The sequence below is a fragment of the Panthera uncia genome (assembly GCF_023721935.1).
Source record: "Panthera uncia isolate 11264 chromosome C1 unlocalized genomic scaffold, Puncia_PCG_1.0 HiC_scaffold_4, whole genome shotgun sequence".
Lineage (NCBI taxonomy): Eukaryota > Metazoa > Chordata > Mammalia > Carnivora > Felidae > Panthera > Panthera uncia.
Window position 1 is genome coordinate 37528648 of NW_026057585.1, and position 17085 is coordinate 37545732.

Here is a 17085-nt window from a genome sequence, read left to right on the forward strand (position 1 = left end):
AGGCGGTGCTCAATAAGTGTTTGGTGATTGAATCAAATAGACACAATGCAGTGTGTTGATGTTTAATGCATTTGTTGGCTCACATGACACCAGTTGTTCCTTATTATATTATACTTAAGTCCTCATGAAAAGGAGTTTTTAAACCAGAAAGGCATAATCACGTTTGAGTTGAAATAATTTAGTTCTTTAGCTTAGTTATCCTTCAAAAGTTGTTTGCCGTCCAATAGCTTATTGATTTTAAATATTTTCCTTCTGAAGAGCAGGATTTCAAAAAGATTTCTAATTTTTTAAGACAGACTTTTACATTGCCAAGGAAACGGCAAGACCCCATAATAGGTGAGACCAATCTTTCACCTGATAAGTGAATTCCTACTACATTATGATTCATTCTATTTAAGCCACTAATTTTAAATCGGAAAAGGAACTGAACAAATGTTTTTAAGAATCCCAACTGTTGAAAAGTTCTGCAATATAATCTAAAATAAATACACCAACTTAAATTTTCCTTATAAAAAGGAAGCTGGTTGGTTTAAAAACTATCTTCAGAATAAATATTTATGGAGCAGAATGACAACTTATCCACAGCATTGGCGTACATTTTCTTAGTTAATGTTTGATGAAGTACTTCCATTTACAATTCATCAGTGAATGAAAAGAAGAGTTTCATTAACTATTTTTGAAAGATAATGAGGCCATGATCCCTTTCCAGATGTTTCACTCGTCAAATAATTGTGATCTTTCTTCCAAATCTCCCTGTTGCTTGGTTCCTATTTTCTTGTTTATTGAGCAGTGCTTTATGAAGATGAAGAGAGGTACTGATTTATAAAGATGAAGAGAAGTAGAAATGCCAGACAGACGATGAAGACTGGGAAACGAAGGCATAATTTTACCTTCCCCAAATTGGAGGCTCTTGAAGTTTTATTACTAAAGGATAATTATCTCAGATGTGGAAAGAGAAAAAAAAATTTTTTTCTTGCTTTTCGTTTAGAAGCATAGGGACACTTCCGACTCTTTCTCCACAAAAGGGACTCAAGAATATGGCTCTTTGCAGAATTCCCTTAGGGGTTAAAAAAAAAGAGACTTGGATTTTTGCTTGAGAGCAGACTAATCTATTTTCTAGCATTCTGAAGTGCAGGGAAAAGAAATAGGTCCTAAAACACACAGTGAAATTAGGGATACACTGCAAAAGTTACGTGAATATAACAATAGGTAAGTTAGTGGTCACAATCAATATAACACCACCAATAATAATAGTAAAGCTAACATTTATTGAGTGTGTACTACGTACCAAGTACTGTTGTAAACACTGCATGTAATAGTTCAGTTATTCCCCTACAATGACCATATGTGCTAGGTAGTGGTATTAGCACCATTTTACAGATCGAAAGTGGAGGCAGGAAAATTTAGGTAACTTGTTCAAGCTCACACAGCTAGTATGGGATGGAGTGGGAGAGAAACTGAAGCAGCTGGTCTCCATGGTGATTGCCATTATGCTACGTGAAAGCGAACACAGGATGATATGAGAACTTTGAGCAATTTGTTTTGCATCTTGGTACTGCCCATGTTTTCCTTAATTGCTCCCCAAACCATCATTTCAATTTTATCCACCTTGACTATGTTGGTTGTAGTATGACAGAAGGCCAAGGAAAGTGATAATCAGCAACACCTATAGAATATATAACAAAAACTAACAGAAAGGGTTTGCATCCCTTTAAGCATCGTTAATATTCTTTCTATTTCAACCATCCTGTTTGCATTTAGAAATTAATGAAAATGTTTCACAGCTATTAAGAAGAGTTTAACTGGGGTAAAAGTTGCCCCACAGGAGGAATAGAGAAATACCCATTCTCCAGCTGTTGTAAGGGGTGGTTACTGAAGGCTCACAGCTGCCTTTATCTTCTGAGAAGGAAGCTGCCTTGCTTGGAATGTACCCCCATGGGGGCAGCCAGCAGCCAATGATTGATATATGTGGAGTATAAAAGGTGGATTGAAGGATGGATTGAACTCTGGTGCTCCAGAGGACGAGGTTCTCACAGTTTTCAGCTGAGCACACATCCTTACTTGGCTTTTTCCCTTGCCCTCCTTTTTCTCCTCCCGTTGACTTCTCCTAAGAGCACTACCTCAATAAATCCCTTTTATAAGAATCTTTTTCTTCAATTTTGCTTTTAGAGAACTGAAGCCAAGATGGATTGTATTAGAACAGTCCCAGGAGGCAGAGTCTAAGACGGAATCCTGGAGGAAGATGGCAGTGAGTCCTCTGTGTCGCTGGTGGTAGGTACAATATTGTCAGTCCCTGACATTCTGTAGTAGTGTGATTAAGATCAGAGGTCAGCAAACTATAATCTTTGGGCTAAACACAGCTCACTGCTTTTTGTAAATAAAGTTTTATTGGAACACATTCATTAGTATTGTATTGTATCATTAGTATATGTATTGTCAGATAGAGCTGAGTTTTGAGACAGACACTATGGGGCCTGTAAAACCTAAAATATTTATTAGCAGTTCCTTTTTAGAAAAATCTTGCTAACTCCAGGCTAAAATTTTCATCCATGGTGGTAAGTTGGATTGAGATAGAGGTATAAGGGAAAGCTGTAGTTAGTTTAAGGTCTTTGTTTTGTGAGGTATAAAGAAATTGAAACTGTAAGGACTGTGCATTTGGGTGACTGTGAGTACCATTCATGCACTGAAGAGAGAAAAAGACATGCTATTTGTTATTACTACTGTGTAACAAATTAGCACAAATTTAACAGCTTAAAACAACACACCCTGATTATTTCCCTGTTTCTATGGGTCAGGAGTTGAGGGATGGCTTACTGGGTCCTCTGCTATAGGGTCTTTTAGAAGGCTAAATAACACGATCAATGTGTTATTTGGGGCACAGTCTCACCTGAAGGCTTGACTGGGAAAACATCTACTGGCAAGCTCCTGTGATTATTGACAAGATTCATTTCCTTGTGAGCTGTTGGCTGAAGGCCATCCTTAGTTCCTTGCACATGGGCCTCTCTAATATGTCCTATTAATTCATCAAAGCCATCAAGAGAGGGATTTTTCTAGCAAGAAGAAAGTGACAATCTTATGTAGCCTAATCAAGGAAGTGACATCCCATCACCTTTGCCATATTCTGTTGGCTAAAAGCAAATCTGAAGGCCAGGTTATACTCAAGGGAGTAGATTATACAATGGCGTAAATTCCAGGAGACAGGCCTCATTGGGAGGCATCTAAGAGTCTATCTGCCATATGGGCTCAGATCTGTTATTCAGACTTTAAAGCAAACTGTGGGAATCAGAAAGATTCAGTAGAAGCATTTAAAGAGACAAGTCTTTTAGGCCAAAGTCAGAGCCCTGAAAGAAAAGGAGTATCATCTTGAAGTTTGAGATAAGGGTATTTGGGTCATTGAAAACCCTAAATCTATATGTTCTTCTGAACACTTTTGGTCTGTCTCAGTGGCTAGTAAGATCTTTCTGTCTTGTTGGAAAAGAGATCCTCTGTGTTGAAGGCTATAATGAAGTCTCAGATGAGGCAGGCTCCTTACCAAGCAATCTTCAGGATCTGTCTGTACTTTCCATCGCAGGGTTGCATGTCAACATCTCTCGACTAGGAAAGTAATGACCTACTAAGGGAGGAGAGGAGCTATATACCAAGGAAGTGCCAGGCATTGGCTGACATGTATGCCTAGGAGGGGACTCAGAAGGAGCTGGATCAACATGGGCAGAATATAAGCGTATGAACTATTCACAGATATGGGGTTACTGTGTTGTGACACAGAATTTAACACCATAGCAAGGTCCTGGATGATATGTCTAATATAAGACTGGGATAGCTCTTGGTTTTTTGGAAAAAGTGATGGTTCACATGAAACAAATTACAGATCCCAGCACTGTAGTAGTAATAGATAGTGGAGGAAGGAAAAAACAGATAAGAAATAGAGATGAAAAATGGGTCCATTAAGTAAGACTGAAAAATCCCTATTTGACTATGTTCCTCAGGAGGGCTTGCAGAACAGTCTGTTTATTAACATGGTGAAGAATCTGCTGATGAAGGGGATTCCAACACTAGAAAAATATAGTTCTTTTTAGACCAGGGATAGTTGGAGATGATGTTATAGGACTGGAGTCCGTTGAATAGCAATGGGGATGGTAGGTTCCAGATTACAGGGCAACACTGACTATCAGAAGCAAAGTGGGTGCAATCACCACAAAGGGAAGCAAGGCTGGAATGGCTGTCCTCTGGTTGAGGGTGGAGGATGTTCCAAAGTACCTGTGCAAATGGTTACCTTATGAAAGAGAGATGAGCAGACAATCAGGGTATTATTTGTATATATAATTAAGAGAGTTAAAAAAAATAGATGAGCAAAAGGCTGAAGATCAGGCCACTGAATGAAAATCTTAATCTCTTGCTCTGTCTTCAGACCTGAGCCAATTCTCAGACCTAGAACCCACTGACTGAAGGAAAGTCTGGGTCCCATGTGAAAGGAACTGCAACATTATGGGAAGTATGACTCCCTAGTCCTTCCCCCAAAGGACAAGAGCTATTTACTCAGGACACTGTACACTAAGGGAAAAGGGATATCCAGATCTGTCTGGGACTATCAGATAGATACAGGTATGAGCACCTAATGGATCCCTGTTAAAGTGGAGATATATAAATTTTGGGAAATAAATAGAGTCCTGACCCAGGTTCATTTCATGGTGGGTCTATTGGATCTGCATGCTCACCAGTGGTCATTTACCTAGTCCTTGAATGTATAATTGAATGGATCTATTAGAAGGTGGTAGAATTGTACCATTGTTTTCTCAGTCGGCTATTGCATTAGCAAAAGCCATGTGGAAGTCCTTGAAACTAACTTCCTTGCCAAGTTAGTAAATCAAAATCAATGATTACATCCTAAGGAAAATTGCACAGATTAGTGCCATCTCACAGATTTAAAGAATGCAGGGATGAGGATCCCCATGCTTCCTCCATGTTATTCAACAGTCTAGATGATACACAAACTAGATGGATCATGGCAGATGACAGTGGAATACTGCCAAGTTAACCAAGTTGTAGTTTCAGTTGCAGCTGCCCTGTGGTATGTGATATATGCACTAGGGTAAATCAACTGGATATAAGGTATGTGGGTATTGTTCTGGCAAATATGTTATTTTCAATACCCATCAGGAGGGAGGATCAGAAGTTGCATTCATATGGATGAGCAACAGCAGTCTTGGGTCGTCTTAGTGTTTTTTAATTCTCCAGCTTAGTAAAAATATATAGTCTTCAGGGACTGGAACTATCTGGACATTCTGCATAACATCATGTATGTGCACTATATGTATAACATCATGTTAATTGGACCAAGGGACTCACGTTATGGCAAAGGGAGTATGGCAGTGGACACATGAGCCTAAGGTTCATTGGCCCTATTCTACTCTGGTACACTAAGGGACCAACATAGAGATGATCTCCTTTGAGGATGAGTACCATCTTTCAGGGTTTTGTATACACTTTACTTTTTTTTTATTAGAGAGAGAGAGGGAGAGAGAGAGAGAGAGTATGAGCTAGCGAGAGTAGGACAGAGAGAGAGAGAGAGAGAGAGAGAGAGAGAGCAAGAGAATCCCAAGCAGGCTCCATGCTCACCACAGAGCCCAACGAGGGTCTCGATCCCACAACACTGGGATCATGAACTGAGCTGACAAGAGTCAGATACTCAATGGACTGAGCCACACAGGTGCCCTAGGTTTTGTATACACTTCAAACCAGTAGATATTATACAGTGCTCTATCTCCGATATGTATGTACTATATGAATCCAGGAATCAAAGGGTATATATAAAATGAACCCACTCACTATCTCTTCCAGTGAGCCATCTCTGCAACTTTGTTCTTAGGTCTTAGGTCCCAGTGGAGGGAAACTCCCACCAGGGGATAGAGCAAGAGTCTCAGTAAACATAAAGCTATTGCCATATTACTTTGGGCTCTTTGTGCCAGTAGACTAGCTGGCACCACAAAAAATGTTACTATATTGGCAGAGAAACTGACCTGATTATGATGAGGAGGCATCAGTGAGGCCGCATATCAGAGGCAAGCAGCAATGTGTTTGTCACTCAGGTGATCTGTTGGGATGTATTTTGGTGTTCCCATACTTTGTTTAACTGTAGTAGGCAAGTACAGCAACAACAATCTGATCAGAGCACAGTAAGCTGGAGCTCAGATACCTAGATCTGATGACTTGGTTTACCTTTAAAGGCAATCTATGTAGACCTGCAGAAGCACCAGCCCATAAGGAGGAGTATCGAGAAAGGGGATGGAGGAGGACGATGATGATTACGTCATAGCCTTGGAACAAACTGCAGTAGGGGAAGCGAAGCCTCTGCTACCTCTTCTTTTCTGCATCAGCCCAGAAAATGTGGCCAACCAGAATCTTGAAGCAGCTGTGCCTGGAAGCAGCAAACTTGATATAAGAAACAAGTGGGTCTGGGCAGCCTGAGGGATGGAGTGCAGGGCGGTTGTTGGTGTCTCTCCCACCCACTAGTGGCTGTGTTTGGCTGCTAACAGCTCATGGCTGTACTCTTGACGAAGCTTTGCCCTCAGTGGAACATTTCCAACTCAGCCGAGAGTTACCCTTCCTGGGAATGAGAGGCATTAACCTTGTGGTACAACTTATGTTCCAGAGTCCTCCAAGGGACCAGACCGAGCTAGTTTTCAGCAGAGACCACATCCTTCTTGGCTAAGTGCTTTTATACTATTCTCCTGTTCCTCTTCTGGAAGCACTCCCCTAATAAATCATTTTCAGAAAAATTTCAATCTCAAGCCCTATTTCTAGGAATTCTGACTTAGGATACTATCTTCTACTATTAAGTATACTGGAAAAATCTTTTATTCACCCATATCATTGTGACCCAAATTTGATAGGATGCACTTGGAAAGTTGTATAGATTGAGGTTGCCACCTCCTAAGATCTCTCCTTAATTTATTACCATAGCAGAGGCTCTTACTCATTTTGAATGCTCAACTTTACTATAACTGATGACCATTATTCTATTCTTGTTACTTTCCAAGACTTCAGTACTGATGTCGACTATCTTTTCAGATACAATTCTGATCATGTTACTCCCCTGATTAAACATTTTGGTGACTCTCCACTGTTTCCTGGATAAAGTCTCAACCCTTTAGCATGGCATAAAGTTTTGTTTATTGGGCTGCAATTTTGAGCTGAATTCCAGTAGACTCTTCCCCCACTCTACAGCCTATACACCATGTGCTGCAGTCAGACCGAACAACTTTTTATTCCCTGAATTAGGCATGCTCTGGTTTGAATCCATGCTATGCCTTCTGCCTGGGATGGCTCTTCTCACCTCTTTTGCTTGTGAGTACCTGCTTCTTTTTTGACACAGATTGTTTATCAACTTTTCTGTGAAGCTGTTATTGACCAACTTCTGAACTTTTTTCCAAACTTCAGGAAGAGTTAAGAACTCTTTTCTTTGTGCTCTTATGTCATTAAGTACTCACCTGTGCTATGATGTTTGTCTTATTTTTTGTGATTGTTTATTAACATGTCTTCTCCCCCAAACATAAATTAAAAAGGACCATATAATTTGTTTTTGTATCAGTAATAGTGATCACATTGCCTATCATAGTTCTCTCTCTCTCTCTCTCTCTCTAGATATGTATATATGTCTGTCTGTCTATCTATTTATCTATCTATCTATCTATCTATAAATTGATGAAGAACTTGCCATGTTCTTAGATAGCTCCTCAGTCTGACAGGCTGGTCAGTTCTATTCTAGTTCTTGCCTTCAATCATTTTCCTCTTGTTGGAGACTTAAACACTGAAGAGAGTCTTTGGACAACTGTCTGTTCACTTAAGCCAAATGACAGACCGACCTTTAGTCCAGTATCACATGAGTTTATGTAAATTTACCTGCTATGAATTCACATCAGTTCATATTCCCTGTGATTTGCAGCAAAACAGGGGCTAAGAAATAAGCTTTCAAGTAGCGATAGCAAGCCTGAAATTTAGCTCAGTGACATAAATGCAATCCTATGTTTGATCTCTCCTTCAGGGTGGTAACAAGCAAAGGAGAGCTGAGGGAAAATTGCTTTACCAGTGTAACCCCTTACCCCCTTCATAACTTCTCTACATTGTAGTCACTCTGGAGGCCAGTTTGTTGGGTGAGTGTTTCTGATTCATCTAGATTTCCATATAAGAAGGAAATGGTGTGTTCTAAGTTTTCAGATTTTTCTAAAAACATTTATTTATGTTTGTGAGGGGCTGGCTTGTGGATCCAGCCCTAGGAAGTTCAAATAAGTATACTTAAGAAAATCCCCAGTATACTATTAGAAATTGCATTAGTGATCTCGGAATAAACCAGAAGGTAAAAATGATAATAAAAGGCTCTGCTTTATGGGAAACTCGATGGTTAATGTGGCATAAAACCTGGTTATAAGAATCTGACCCGATAATATTCATTCTTTTCCTCCAGCCACATTTCTCAGCCTCAGCCGCTCCAGCTGCCTCTGACTTCAAAAGAAACTGAGTGAAGAGGGAGGGCACACAATAGAAGAAGTGGTCTGATTATCCCCCTCTGTTTGGAAATGAGTAAAGATCATAGATATGTTTTCTTCTTTCTGTGCTTTGGACTATGTAATGTCAATTACCTCAAGCAAAATCCCCTGCCCAAGATAATGCACAGATTTGGATTATACCAAAATTGCATAAAATTGGAAACAAGATATTAATAATAATCCATAATAGTGTGACAAAGTGGAATACATGTTTACTTTTATTGGCTTTAGCTGAGACAATAAAAAAAGTAAATTGGTTTAGAGATTTAAATTTATATTTATTACACCCTGACCTTTTTTGCTCTTCTCTCACCACTTTTATATTACGAATGAGGTGATTAAAGAGACTGCTTCTCTTTTGTTCCATTATGGCACATCTTTTGCCCCTTTAAACGTCTTTGTATGTTTGTGAGTGAGTGTGTGTGTGTGTGTGTATGTGTGTACTGATTATTTTAACCAATGTTTGAAAATGAAGTTGGCGTGCTAGAGGTCAAGTGAGTGAGTTAGCCTGAGCTGGTAATTAAAAGACCATGTATGAAGTATTAACCAGAAGCCACTCTTGGACTTTCCATTCTCAACTCAAAATGAAACGGCAAGCATAATAATCCCATATCACCTGTGAAAATGATGTCAGGAAATGTTTTCTCAGAGTCAGCTACTGGTCAAGACTTACAAGTTAAACACAATAATGCAGGATCAAGATTCTGGAAAGGCCAAAAGTTCGAACAGGAGACCTTTAGCCTCTCTGCCTGCAATGCATAATAATACTTCCTGTTTGTTTGGTAGGTGCTTACCATTCCCTGAAAACAAAAGCATTTATAACTTTTATGTTAGGAACTAAGTGTGTGCTCTGGTCCCATTCTTCCTGTTTAGGATTCCTTTCCACAGAAGTGAATTAATATAATTTGAACTACTAAATGAAAATAACAAACAACAACAAAATCCCCATCAACTAAAAGCTGTCTTATTAAGCTTCCAGAATATTTGGGATCATCCAAACTATAAGAGAGTTATATATAATTATGAATGAGTTTCATCAAGGTTGGCTTGCTGTTTAAATGTCTTCAATAAAGACTCTGTTTCTTTACAAGAGTCTAGATAGACCATACGGTTCTGTATTAGCCAATCAAACCTTATAGCAATAACAATAGTTGGGGATTTGACCTAAAAAGTGCTTCAATTTGAGCTATTTCTGCTCACAAATAGAGAAGATTTCAGGTAAGTAATGTGAAGTAATGTTCGTTACTAAAAGAGTTTAGAAATATATAAAATATAAAGGAGGCTTTTTAAGGAATTGAATGATTTAGTAAGCCCCAAGCTTTAGTGGTTTGTCATTTTTTTAGCCAGTTTTTAGGTTTGACTGACCAATGCCCCAAGAAAGCAGAGCAAAAACTTGAATGCAAACCTTTCAACCAGGTGACTCTATAGTTTAAAAGTGGCAGTGAATGACATTTCCTCAGGAAAATCTTGGAAATTACCAGTGTTGCACATTTTATTAATCCATGTTTAACCTGAAGCCTAGAAACTAGCACCCCTTTCTTCCTGTCTTCAAAATTTCTATTACCAACTGTACTATGTTGAAGTTTATATGACAGGCTGTTTCAACACTTTTGTTTAGTTAAATGGAAGTGCATCACTTTTAAAGAAAAGCCCTATTGCCAAAAAATATAAACAGCCCTAACTTTGATTAATATAAATATTTAAAAACCAGAACATTCTGCTACATCTTGCAAAAACAATTCTGATGTTGCTGATGGGAAAGAAAAAGTGCTTTCATGCATTAGACGAATCCAACAAAATACAGCTGCAGAACAAAATTTTAAGTAAATATGAATTGTTTGCCTTTTCACAGGGCTATGGTATTTACCTAAATGGAGTTATTTTAAAACCTTTTATGTTTTATTGGTAAAAATGAAAGGTTTTTGTTTTTGTTTTTACAATTTTAGTTCTGAAGTATTTGATTTAAATTTGAAAGAGCTCTAATTAAAAAACACCACTAAAATGATTCCTCCCGCCCAGTTCAGGGTTTTGCTAATAAACCACCGGACAAGAGATGTGTGAAATGAATAGATGAAGAAAAACGTTGACAGCAAAAGCAGGGTCTGGGGGGTGAAGTTAGTTTATTAGGCCCCGTTTGTCACGAATGGGCCTGCTGCACATATAAAAGCAAATCCCTCTACCTTAGAAGATTAATTCTGAAGGAGGCACTCTTGGGTCAAAGTATACATAAGCGTGTGCCTAATCTCAGAGAAATCAGGCTATTTTCTCACAGCAATTAAGCAGAGGTCTGGGGTTTCACCCACAGTGTATTTAAACACAGGATACAATTAAACCCCAAAGTATTAATATCTTTGCTCTGCAAAATTGCCCAGGAAATAGATTTTGCTCTCTTTCAAATGAAAAGCAAGGCAAATGAAGAGAATAACTTGATTCTTAGCTAAGTTGCTGGAAATAAGAGTGTCGTATTTTCTTCTAATTGCCAATGTCTTATGTACATAAAGACAGTTCTTACTCTACAATAGGGCAAGCGTTATAAGCTTTCTAGTTTCCTTTAGTCTGAATAACAAACCTTAGAAGTTTGCATGAAAATATATTGTTTTAAACTGTGATTAAATTTCTTATTTAGCATATGTTAAAAACCAACTTCTTATAAAAATCTAAGAGCTCATTGTTTACCACCAACAAAATGTCACAACTAGGGAGCTTTGCAACCTATGTAAAGAGTAAAAAAAGTAAATGTAATTCTAAAGCAATCAAGTGTTCAAAGGGATTGCTTTCTGCAGAGATTTTTCTTGAAGTTTTTTTTATTCATATACTCATCTCAGGGCAAGAGCTGATCTAGAGAAAAGTATTGCCAGTTTAAAACACTGCTTCGAAAATGCTAACTATAAAAACAACAAAATAACTTTTATTTCTTGTGCATCAGTTCCCTGAAGGCAAAGATTTTAATAGTACAAAAGCTATATTAAATAAACCACTACCTTTGTTCAGCTGTTGAAAAAAAAAACCTCTGGTATTAAACAAATTTTACCCATATTATAATTATTGTTACTTCTCTTTTGTCTGCTTATGAGATTAATATTCCATTTCATTGCCAAACCCCATTCTCTTTGTCTTTTCTGAGGAAGGGGAGGGGAGGGAGGTTGCTCTTAGAATAGGAAAGGATAGAAATAGTTTTTCATTTGTGTAAGAATTTCTAGCAAGACAGTTATTGGTATAGGACACAATGAGAAATCTTATAATCCATGGCATATAGGCATGTTCTTAGAAATTAATAAAACTGAAAGAATGAAGCAAAATAGAATGAGTCAGGTGTGGAATGGGGTGTGTGTGTGTGTGTGTGTGTGTGTGTACTAACATATTTTCCCACTTAATACTTCTTTGTTACTTTTAAGAGGAGATGAGTACTTAAGGTAAAGTGCAGAAGGCAATGTTTCCTTGAGACCACATGATAAATAGCTTAGGCACTTTTTTGATTGTGCTGGGCTCTGTGAGAAGGCATGCAATCTGAATTTTACGAAGGATTGTTTTAATAGGACCAATGACTTTAATAGTACTTCTTGCTGACATCACTGGCAAATTGGTCTACTCTGTAACCTTTAAAAGTGCAGCATATCCCAAAATGAGTTACTTATTAAACAAATGTTCTCTTTTTTTTTTTTTGAGTGCAACTGACCTTTAAATGATTATTTCTCAGCACTTGCAACAAAGAGAATCTCGCCTATCACCTTTACACTTTTGACGCTACGGTGAGTAGATCCATAACCTTTTCACAACACTTACCGTGCCACACAACATGGGATTACAAACGCTAATGAGCACCTTTTCTTTCAAGGAGAAATCCTATTACTTTATTAAATTGTTGCAGTACACAGAAGCCATGGAAAAGTATAACAATAAATCGTTATTTTGATCAGTCTGCAACCATTTTGGAAAAGATAACTCCAAAGCACCAAAGAGTAATTGGCTGCTGATAACAGTTTCTACTGACGCTTTCTCTGTTCAGCTTCGGAGGGGTGTGGGTATGGGGGAAGGGGATGAGCGATTTAAGTAGTTGTATTTGATTAAAACATTGTCTTTAGGTTCAGGCACTTATACAATTTTTGCAGGCAAGTTGAACTAAACTTACAGACAACTAGCATAGTCCCCCCTTTCACTAACTAGAAGGAAAAGCTTTGCAACTTCAGAAGTATTATGGATGGTATAGATGATGATACAGATATAGATATAGATATAGATATAGATATAGATATAGATATCCTGCAGTGTTAGGGATTTTAAGACTATGCTATCCTCAGAAACAGGCACTTTTGTAAAGATGTAATGGGTGTAATCAAGTTGTGGTTTTCTTTACTTAAATAGAGATCACATATTCGGAAGAGTTGATGTTTTCTGGGATCTCTTTACTAATGCAAGGAGTTCCATGTCACGTTAAGTCCCAATGGTCTTTCCTTGAGCAAATCACCTATTTATCCTTTTGTAAAACTACTGAATCTGATCACAGTTTCATTAATCTAAACATATTCCCCTCTTAAAAAGAAAAGCAATATTCCAATACTGAAAAAAAAATCTGAGAAAAAGTTTTTTTATCTGAAGGATTCGAATCCTCGAACAAGCTAGTATATCCATACTTTATTTACCTATATTTTACCTGAATAGTAAGGCACAGGTGGTAACTTATGTTCACAAATAAGCTCTTTTTTTCTTGCAAAGCTGACCTTATTTATAAAAATACTGTTTTAAAAAGATGTTGGTGTCTTACGATTTTTAAATATCAGCCATTCATGGAATAAAAAGGCATTTTCACAAGTGTATTCTCTCTCCCTCCTCTTTCCCCACATTGCCTACAAAGTGAGCATATTGGGATGAATTACAGAGAAGTATGAGAAAATTTTTCCTAAATAATGAAAAAGAACTGTTCTTGAAATAACATTCACTTACGGTTTTCTTTTCGGCTCTGACTTGGTAGTATTTCGTAAAGCATGAGGGGCACAGCCACAAGCCTTCATCAGAGAAATCAAAGTTAATGTCCTTTGGAAACATTGGGCTCTGAAAAAAAATAATAGCAGAAATAGGACTTATTTGGTCCCCCCAGTTTAATTTACGAGAAGGCAAATCAGTTATGTTATTGGCATGTAATCACAAAGAAAAATACACAGACCGAAGACTAAACCGACTCATTGTCAGGGCTTCCAGGATCTTATTCATTAATTATGGTGGCTGCCAACAGACAACAGAGGAAAATCAACAATGCTGGATAAAATAATCATCAAGGGCTTCTATGTCTGTAAACTATTTAAATTCTTGAAATTGAATATTTATGATGAGTGATGCTTCTTTAATGTATACCATATTGCCATCAGTTCTCAGCTCTGACTGCATTCAGAAAGCCCAGACGCACCGTCTTTTTTTTCACACCCACCTTTTCACTTGGCTTTGTCCCGGCCCCCTCTGCTAACACCCTTCCGTTAGAAACCTGGACGCCGGAGTCACTTGCTGTTTCTCAAGTGCCTGCTCATTTTGTGATACCCCTCTCATCCTTAACAATGGTGCGGTTCAATATCCTATCTGCCTGTTCACAGGCGGCTCCCGTGTGAAATGATTGTGAAGTTTCTTTTGCACCCATCAATGCGAGGCAAACCAGAGTGGGCTTCCCTCCTTGGGGTTAGTGAACCCAAGTTGTCTGTGAGCACAGACAGCACTATGGCCCCAGATGTGACTGGTTAACTGTACAAGCAGGGAGGATAAATCCACATAACAATACTTCATTCACCAAGGAAATCTGCAATGGATTACAGCTTCTCTATGGTTAAGTCTGGTCTTAATTTACTGCTTTTATTCAGTTTTCAACCACAAACGAGCCCCTTATGAGGCATTCACTATGCAGAATTGACAACTCTTTTTATCTACTTGAAAAATATTTTTGGATAATAATTTATGGTTACAAAATATGTTAAGCAGTTTCAATAGTTATATTATATTCTTTCAATGCTTAATGATGCAGTATCCCCTGTAAAAATGGAATGCCAGGAAATCTGGTAATTTTACATACAGTATTTATCACAACAGAGCAATTTGGCCATATAGAAACACAAATTTAAAAAAAAACCCTGCATATTTCATAGGAAGTCTTTTAAAGACATTTTTAAGCTCTTAAATTGTATCTCAGGAGAAAATCAGGGTTCAGAACAGTGTCTAAAGGCCCTATATATATGGCTAAAAAATTATTTTGGCAAGCTCTGTATTTTATTTATGGATTATTATGTTTAAAATAGCATATTTTGAACACCCTTCAGAAGGAAAAAAAAAAGCTGCAGCTCTCTCTGAGGACATGAGAGAGTTCATTTGCTATTTATATTTTATACATGAAACCAAAATGTGTGGGTAGGTTTGTACTTTTTCACCATCAAACGTATTCTCTTAATTTATATTCTGAATTAATGCCACCTTTTAAAAAAATCCATCTGAAGGTGCTCATTATTATTGGGCATAGAATGTTTTTCAAGGACTGATTGCCAGTCTCTGAAACCACTCTGGAAACCCCAAACAGGCCCCAAATCATCATATCCCTTTAATAAGTGGCAAGTGCCAGTAACAGAGTTTGTCAGTTAGGAGCACATCTCCTAATATTGCCAACCAGTGACTTTAGAACTGCAAACGGGACCGACACAGATAGGAAGGTATTTTATAAATGGAGACAATGGAAACGATGTGAAGGATGTTCTCTGGGATGATAGCGTTCCTTTTCCATCGCTTTGGATCAATTTAAACCGCAGGTACACAAAGCTTTGCAACTTCCCTTTTGGCAGTATTTGAGCACTCTCAGACTCATTGATACTAAGGGACTCTTCCCATGGCAGAATGAACTCCCTGTAGATAAACAAAGGAAAACATTCAACTGAGGTACTCGCCGTGTTTTCCTCATTAGTGGCTACACTGTCTTGAGCTTGGGGAAAAGCATCCTTGGCATTAACAGGAAAGGACATTGCTTTTACAAGGAAGAAAACTTTATGGTTTTCTAAAACATCTCTCCTCAAGTGCCATATGTAAATCATATTTAAAAAAAAAACAGAATTGTATGTGCTTCAGGGGGTAAAACTACATAAACGTGCAATAGAAAATAATGAACTGTATCACTTTGGTTAGTTAAGCAATTATTGCTTCTTTATAGACCCAAATGCAGTTTGGTTTTCATCATAAAAAATGGGGGGGGGGGGTTGGTTTTGTTTATTGTTGGTGGTGGTTTGTGATTTTGCTCGAATGTTATCATTCTTGTTATTTTAGAACGCGGCATATTCAGCCTTTAATATGGTAGCTGGGTTTCACTGCTTTCATAGATGTTCTGGATGAAGGTGTAAAATAAAAGGTTAGAAAAGTGATAAATTAGACAATAGAAGCGTCGGATTCAAATGGCACTTACTATAATTCCAAAATCATATATTAGAATAGTTTCATTAACAATATTATAGCTACTTCCTGCTGTTTATCTCAAACATATTAACATATAGATAAGAACACATTCTGTAACAGAATATAGAGCTTTGGATTTATGACAAACAACAGCAATGACCTAGCCTCATTAATCTGGGCAAAAATAGTTTCTGATCACCAACCATGTGTCAACAAGCACCAGATTCCGAGGAAGACTTTGGGGCATTCCCACCGATCTACTTAGTACGCAGACCCATAATGTTCCTGCACCCTTTACATTATACCCTGTGTACCCGGATGCTAGTGGCCTTTCTCCTTCCTCTTCCTGCCAAGTATTATATGTGAAGTTAGAGTGGGAGGGTCATTTAACAATGAATTTCCCCATTGTATAACCATTACGAAGCTATCCAGGCTAAATAACTTGTTGTTTTTTAAGTCACTGTGCAATTTCAAGGTTTTAATGGTCCTTAAAATATAATACCGTGTGTCGTTTATTTCCTGAAGTAAAAGCTAGTGCCAGCCTTTGGAATTCATGTAAAACAAGTGGTTCAATATAGTTTGAGGAGAGAATGAAAACTTGATAAGCAATTAATCTACCCTGAATGCCTTCCTCATGGTTTGTGCCTTTTCTTACTGATTTTTTTAAAAATCCAGATGTATTCAAAAGAAAATCAAATAAAATATACATCTAGATCTTTCTATAGTGCATTTGTTAGAATGAAACCCACTCACAGGGAGGCAGGAAAGATTGAACATTTAAATAATTCAAAAATAAAGGTGTTTCTGGTTGAGTAGTAGAAACTTGAATTTTTTTTCCCCCTGTGCCTGGAGCTATGGGAGAAGGGAAAGATTTGAAATGGGAAACTGCATACATAAGCATAGAGAAGGGACTAATTTCCTAACAGGATAATCCTGCAAGTGACACCTGGTTGGGGAAAAGAACTTCTCCGAGTCTGGCTGCTAATTTGCAGAGGCCCAGGCTTAAGAGTTAAGGCAGGCCAGAGACTTTGAGGCTCAAGACTCAACTAGAAAACAGAGCTGAGTCTGGTTGATGTGTCTGCCAGCCAGTGTATTCCCAAGGAGCATGCATGGTGAGACTACAGAGACTTGT

The 17085-nt window shown here is 37.9% G+C and overlaps 1 long non-coding RNA gene across 2 annotated transcripts in view; it reads right to left on the reverse strand.

The window, feature by feature from the left end:
* The window catches only part of LOC125912470 (uncharacterized), a 400306-nt gene that overhangs the window by 142901 nt on the left and 240320 nt on the right, over window positions 1-17085 (reverse strand). The window contains exon 4 of one of the 2 annotated variants that reach the window (XR_007454756.1): window positions 13485-13592. This is a non-coding gene — a long non-coding RNA (uncharacterized LOC125912470). Of the gene's footprint in view, window positions 1-13409; window positions 13593-17085 lie in introns of those variants that run through there. The other variant, XR_007454755.1, reaches the window with a different exon arrangement.